At 43.1% G+C, this 7731-nt stretch overlaps 1 pseudogene; it reads right to left on the bottom strand.

Annotated features, from left to right (window-relative positions):
* Positions 1 to 1288: 1288 nt before the first annotated feature.
* On the bottom strand, positions 1289 to 7524 carry LOC119330463 (annotated as a pseudogene).
* Positions 7525 to 7731: the final 207 nt, after the last annotated feature.

Here is a 7731-nt window from a genome sequence, read left to right as displayed (position 1 = left end):
CCTTGCGAAGCAACACTTCACGCAGGAATGGCCAGTGTACCGTGTCGTAGGCTTTGTGAAAGTCTAGCTTTAGGAAGACCGCGCGAAGGCGTTTTAGACGGACCTCGTGGAGGACCTCGTGGAATACTAACACTCCATCGAGAATAAATCGACCTTGTATGAAGGCGGATTGGTTCGGATGGGTAATCGTGTCAGCGAGGAGGGTCACCCTATTGGCGTACCCTTTGGCCAAGATCCGGAAAATCACATTAATTACTGTGATTGGGCGGAACTGGGGGATGACCGAGGCGCCCGGGACCTTGGGGATGAGGGTCACAATCCCGTAATTGAGGCGCCCAAGGTCCATGGAGCCCGAATAAAATTCTTCGAACAGAGCCATGACCTCCAGCTTGATGGTAGGCCAGAACATTTTAAAGAACGTCACGGGCAGGCCATCAGGACCCGGGGCCGAGGAGAGGTTCATCCCCTTAATGGATGTGAGGACCTCGTCCTCGACAAAAGGGGCAACCAATGCCGCATTGGCCTTTGCCGAGACCAATTGCGCACCCGACCAAATGTCGGGGGCGAGACTAGCCCCACCCCGCGGGGTGGGAGTAGATAGGGTATGAATTCACGAACATTTTTCCCAACTCCATGAATTTTTGTTAAAAACTTTTGTATTTCGTAAAAAAAAAGAGAAAGCAAAAAAAGAGATCATGCGAACAGTTTTCCCGGCCCGCTAGGGTAACCAGCTCCTCCGAATCTCCCGAGTGTTCCTCTTCTCTCCTCTCCGGCCGGAAAGATCCCAGCGCCGCCACACTCTCCTCCCGTCTCCGGTCGCCGGCGAGTAACCGTCTCGTTTCTGCTGTAATACCAGCTAACAAAAGCATCTACATTTATTTGCCTGTATAAACATCAATATCTGAATAATTGCTATAAGTTTAGCTCTTGTGTTGATGAAAATTATAAACCCAGAATGGAAATACTCTGCACTGATGAGCAGAACAGAACAAGGCTAGCTGACAACATTTCAAGGATCGTCCCAACTAGGACTACATGGTTATAATGAACAAAACCTGAAGGCAGTAACCATGATGACTATAAAATGAATATCTGAACATTGTGAGCCACAAACCAAGTGTTCTCATTTAGTAGCCACAACTGAAATAGCCGAACAGATGCAAAATGCACCTACAAGTTTATCAACAAGCACACACACGCCCCAATAATAGTACATAGTTCGGAACAAGCACACAACTGGAAATCAATCTGCATGAAGAGCAGCTCACTTGCAGTCTTACAATAAGTGCATGACGTGCTACTTAAAAGCCACAGCCGGAATAAATCAACAGACAACTGTATCACACTTGACAAGCCCAGTAGCGATACGTCTTGAAAAAACAGAGAAAACTCATTGTGCATCGAGATGCATTGTACAACTCATGCATTGGACCCAATCCTTCTTTTCCATTGATCTGCATGCAGACCAAAATAATGAAGCATCTTCATGTTTCCTTCCGGCTGGTCACCTGCATAACCAACATTGGATCAGATCAACATGTTGAAGTAGTGGTACTGGTTGGCAGATGGCTATAACTCACGTACTTGCATGTCTCCTGACCAGTGTGGCATGTCAATCTCGGAAACTATACCACCAATTCCCTTGAATAGCAGAACATTGGTCCAGCACAGTAAAGAAGTCCTTCGTGATTTCTTCGAAGCATAGATACTGGAGGGGCATGAGGAACTCAATGCCAGGTGGGACCTCTGTCATGCTGCTTAGGTTGCCTAAAAATAGTTTCTCCAGGCTCACCAAGGCACCTTGCTGTATCTCCAGCCGATTCAAATTAAGCAGGTCTCTTAGGAAAAGAATCTTTAGCTTGGGAAACCAACCCTTGAGAAATGTCATCTGCTCTCCACTGTATGCTCTGGTGAAGCGTAGCTGCGTCAAATTTGACAACCGAGAAAGAGATGGCAGGGGGTCTTCTCTCAGCTGTGACCACTGTTTCAAATAGCCCGCTATAGCTCCGCTATAGCACGCTATAGCGTTTACAAAAGGTCTTGCGCTAAGAGATTTTGGTCCAAACAAATGAACAAACATTTTAAATAGCGCGCTATAGCTCCGCTATAGCACGCTATAGCATTTGAAAGAGGTCCGGCGCTAAGATGCTTAGCGCGCTATTTAAAACTTTGGCTGTGACCAATATAGCTCCAATTCATAAAAGTTCTGCCCCTCCACATATTGGAAGAGAGGAGACTCGTCCAACGCCCCTTCCGCTAGTCGTCCTTTCAAATATAGCTTTTGCAGGTTTGGCAGGCAGACATTCAACAAGAGAACTTCGTTCTTATCACTTGCATTCACATCTAGGTAGGACAAACACTGCAGCTGAACTAGAGACTCACTGATGCGTCCACAGTAGATTGCTTTCACATTCCATAATCTCAAGCTTCTCAGTTGTCTCAGCTCCCCTAAATGTCTAAGAGACTCATCCTGTACTTCCAATGCTTGTAGTGTCTGCAAGTTTGTTAGATTTCCAAGCCCACTAGGGATACACATACCACTGCGACATCTGAACTCTCTCCAGTTTGGATCAATTACTCTCTCAGCAAATAAGTGCCTGAGCTTCTTCAGTTTCACAATCCCACCTGGCAACTCATGTATGTCAGATCTACAAAGGTCCAGTGTCAACAAATTTGAAAGCTTCTCAATAGACTCCGGGAGCATCTTCACCTTTGAATCACGCAAACCCAAATGGCGGACATTAAAAAGATCTCCAATAGCATCAGGAATCTTATCCATGGGTAGACCATTTAATTCTAGCACCGTCATACATCTTGACTCCTTACATAGCAGAGGTAGTAGAGTGAATGACCGCATGTTATCCTCCAGTGTGATGACAGTTCGGAGCTGGTGCATGTTGGAAAATGGTTGCTGAATATCCTTCTTCAGTTTGTGTAGTACCAATCGACGCCCAATCTTCTGAAGATGCCCCCCACATTTATCCTCATACGTAACACCAAAACAGTTCTTCCGGCACAAGTCCACTGCTAATTCACATAAGATACCGTGCATTCTGAATTCCTTCGTCCTACCAAATGTGTTCCTCTCAACTAGTTGTAGCATGTTTCTGTCAATCAACTCCTTCAGATAGCCTTCTGCCACTTCTTCTAATGTGCTTTCACCCCTCTCCTCGATGAACCCCTCTGCTATCCATAACCGTAAAAGTTGTTTCCTTCTGAAATGGTAGTCTTCTGGAAATAGACTGCAGTACAAGAAACAACTTTTCAAGTGTGTTGGAAGGTATATGAAGCTTAGATGCAAAACATTCCTTATGTGGTCGAATCTTGAATTATTAATTATCTCCCAGCTCAGTTGGTCATTTATTCTTTTCCATTCTTCCACGGTTTTCTCATGCACGCGCAAGAGGCTACCAACAGAGGCAATAGCAAGAGGCAAGCCTTTGCACTTGCTAGCTATTTCCTTGGACAATGGCATCAACTCAATAGGACATTCATGATTTGTATCTCTTGGAAAGGCTTTCTTACAAAAGAGGTCCCATGCCTTGTCTTCTGGTAAAGCTTCAAGTGTTAACATATGTCCTTGAGAGGCAAGTGCAGCAACATCGCCTTCCCGTGTTGTGATTATCAGCCTACTGCCCTTATCATTATGAGGAATTGTCCTAAACAAATCATCAAATGCTTCTGGAGTCCAAACATCATCCAGTATGATCAAATACTTCCTTTGCTCCAGATATTTCTTCAGTGTCTCTGCAAGGCTCATGATGTCCATAGCCATAGTGCTAGATAGAACACTGACATTATCTTTAAAAAGTTCCTTGATTATCTTCCTCAAGACATCTTCCGCAGAATAAGTTTGAGAGATGGAGACCCAGGCGTGGCACTGGAATTTATCCCTCTTCTTCTTGTATATATTTGCAGCTAAAGCAGTTTTACCAAGACCTCCCATTCCGAGCACAGATATCACAGAGCGTTCCGGGTCATCACCTGCTAATCACTCCTCGAGTTTTTCTCTATTTTTATCCATCCCCACCAGATCTTCATCATCAAGGGAGCGTGAAATGTTTACTAGATCTTGGGATCTCTTGATAATGTAATTTGAGTTGCTACTATCTCCATTATTTATCATGGGAACCCAACGGTTTTTTGTCTCAGATAGATGTAAAAGGTCTTTCTCTATTTCCTTCACCTTGGAAGCTATCTTCTTCAAAGAAAGCAGAGATCTTGGCTTCTTGAAATCTTTCTTCAGGAAAAAGAAAAAACTGATATCATGTTCCTGACCAACTAGATACAAGTACTCATCCACCATGTCCTCCATCACATGTGCTACCTTTTGTACCTCCTCCAACCAACCCTCGTATACTTGATTGTTGCAGTTTCGAATGTCCATTTGACAGAGTACATCATGCATTACGCGAAGCTCTCTGGCAATACGGCCCATGCTGGCCTGTAGCTCTAGTAGCTGCGTGCCATACTTTGCAAACTGCACGCTGACCTGGTCTGCCGCTCCCTTTGCCAAGGCAATTCCGATCTTTTTAATAGCTAGAAGAATCACAATCTCTGCCATTATTTTGAGAACTATTAATGCCTCACTGGGTGGTGGCCTAGTTGTATATTCTCCTTGATATTATCAAACTGACCACTGCAAAATGAAGTAATGCGTTAATTAAACATTTAGTGAATGCTGCTACAGCCAAGCAGTTGCCGAAACACTTCAAAACTCACCCAACACTTGCCATAACACTTCAAAACTCTCCAGCAACAGTAGAAAAGTGAAATAAGCAGAATCTTTCCAAGCAATCCTTCTCAAGTCTTATTTCATATTGTTAACCTATATAATTTAAACACACATGACCAAACAAAGCAGTTCTTTCGAGAAGCACCTCAAAACACTTGGGACTCTGCTATAGTCTTTTTTTTTTTGAGAATAGGGACTCTGCTACAGTCAATGCAGCAAACTTGGTGTTATTAACTAACAAGAGCAGTGACACTTAACCAGATAACTGTGCATACATGTTCCTCTGCCATATAGGGATATATCAGGTTAAATGCCTCAAATGTTCAAATCTGAACCAAGTCAAAGAGGAAACCAATCTGACATTACATACCTGTCAGCTTGCCAATCTACCTATTCTACTTCCAGGAAACAAATAGCAAAAGTTGTTGTTTATCTTTTCTAGAAAGGAGGTTAAACCCCCGGCATCTGCATCATTTGATGCACAGAACCATCTTTTCAAAAGTGGTGTAGAAAAAGTTCGAAATGTTTTACAAGGTGACGACAAGGCCCAAAAACAACCGGGTGATAACAGGATTGGATGACGCGTACACATAACCTATTAAATAGCTAAAGTTGTTAAGTCAGATACAAGACAAAAAATATAACGCAATCAAGAAATGAATGTGAAAGCAAAACTGTAGTGTCATAGGAATCATTATAGCACAAATCAATATATTCTACCATGATTACAACAACTTCAATTAAAAGCAGACATCATGTTCACTTTAGGAGATCCTAACACAGCAAGAATATTGGCTCTAGGAGGGTAGAAATTCACATATTAATGTGTCATCAATGCAAGAGCATATGCCCAATTGCCCATGCTGTGGTAAGTATGTCACCAGTAACGAGTATTATCAACAACAACGCTACAGATTAGTTCCAGATATTTTGTGAATCCAAGGAAAACAATGGATGGCAACTACAACCTGAACATACATACATGCCAGCTTGCCAGACATTGGTGCCATCACAAATTAAGAAGATCATCCCTCTTCCACAAGAAATCTTTATTGTGATTATGTTGCTGGAAGAAATCACAATGCATTACTCACACAGTATACGGGTCTGGCCAACTTCAACAGATACAACATAAGTGGATTATTTTGATTGCGCAGAGGAAGATTGTTCTGAGTGCTACCTAAGATAGCCGAAAACTAGGGAAGGAGGACACACCTGCAGCCTTGTAATAGCTTAGATCTGATTTATCTTGGTAACCTCTTTGTGCAGTTCTGAATCTGAAAGCACCAGCAGAGTCTTCTCCAAAAATAAGAGACTTCATGGTCTTGTTGTCATTGAAGATTAATCATTGAGATCCTGAATCCTCATGTAACCGATGACAAGTAGCTGGATTTGATCTTCAAGTTCTCCTTGTTTCTTTTACCCGTCAAAACCAGAGAACCACCACATACCTGGCTTGTAATGGCCAGGGAAACTTCTTAGTTTTGCATCGACCTATCTACGTACCTAGGATATTGACAAGAGAACTGGGAACACAACCAAATTAAGGGGAGCGCACCTGGCTTGAAGTCGATGTAGATCCGGAAGGATTTGGTGAGAGATCCTCCTTGTGCGCTTGCTTCAAGATCTGAAATCACCAAAACAGTGTCATGGCTTGCAGGGTTAGAGTGGGGAATGCAAGCAAGTTCAAGAGTCAAGGAGTTAACCTGACCTGTGATCGATGTAGACCTGGCCTGATCTGGACCTGCAGTGACCTACTTCTTGTGGGCTTGCATCAGTATCTGGAATCACCAAAGCAGAGACATGGCTAGGTGAGAGCAGAGAATGCAAGCAAGTCTTGTTGTTGAAGCCATCTCAAGAGGCAGCAAGTGTACCTGCAGGTCAAGTCAATGCCAGTCTTCCCGTGGCTCAAGCTCAATTATTTCCCCACATGCTGCATTATTGAAAGCACTGTACCTGTATCGTGCACATCCAACATTTCATGGACCCGATGCATTGAAGGTGCTTTGGCACTTCGAAGGTATTGGCAGTTCGTACCGTGGCATGCACACAATGACAAATAGCAATGACTTCAACAGCCTACCATGTGCAACAGCCATATAACCATTGGACGTTCCTTACCGTGTCTCTTTTTCCTTGTTTTTATCAAGGTATTCTATAGGAGGAGATTTAGAAATTCTGACGGTCTGGAGATGACATGAATAGCAACACTTTTAGAATAGCATTTTGAGAAATGACGGTTTGGAAATGACACATGCACATACAGTAGATTTATTTTGAGAACGAGGAGCAGTAGCAATGGGAACTTACAAGAGTTTGGGAAACACCCACTGTTAGCATTACAGTAGCTAACACACTAGCAACAAACTAAGCCAAAAAAACAAAAAAAACTAAGCTATACACGCACAGAGACCTAACAGGAAATTAATTTGACAGAGCATCCATCAATCCAAAGGAACAGCTATATTACCAGCGCAAATTCTTGTCCGTCTCTTTTCGATCATTCCAGCAGCCAAGCACCTGCAATAGCAAGTATTTGTGGAAATCGCAGTTTATTATGTGCTCACACTTTTGTGCCCTTCAGGATATGAGATGGTCAAAATAGTTTAATGTCTTGGAGAGAGAGCAGGGAATGCAAGCCATCTCAAAAGCCAGCCAGTGGACAATCCAAGCAAGCGGGTGAATTGCAAAAAACCACCATATTTGGGGCATCGTTTGCGGAAAACCACCAGGTCACTAATTTTTTGCAAAAATCACCGCGGATTTGGTAAACATTTTGCAAATAGCACTGATCAAATAGCACCGAATCACATGATCAGTGCGATTTGCAAAATGTTTACCGAATCCGCGGTGATTTTTGCAAAAAAAAAGTTAGTGACCTGGTGGTTTTCCAGAGATGAAGCCCCAAATGTGGCGGTTTTTTGCAATTCACTCAAGTCAAGCCAATGCTAGTCTTCTTGTGTCTGAAGCTCAATTATTTTTCCGGCATGCAAAAT

The sequence above is a fragment of the Triticum dicoccoides genome, chromosome 7A (genome assembly GCF_002162155.2).
Source record: "Triticum dicoccoides isolate Atlit2015 ecotype Zavitan chromosome 7A, WEW_v2.0, whole genome shotgun sequence".
Lineage (NCBI taxonomy): Eukaryota > Viridiplantae > Streptophyta > Magnoliopsida > Poales > Poaceae > Triticum > Triticum dicoccoides.
This window is presented reverse-complemented; position numbering and strand designations above follow the sequence as displayed.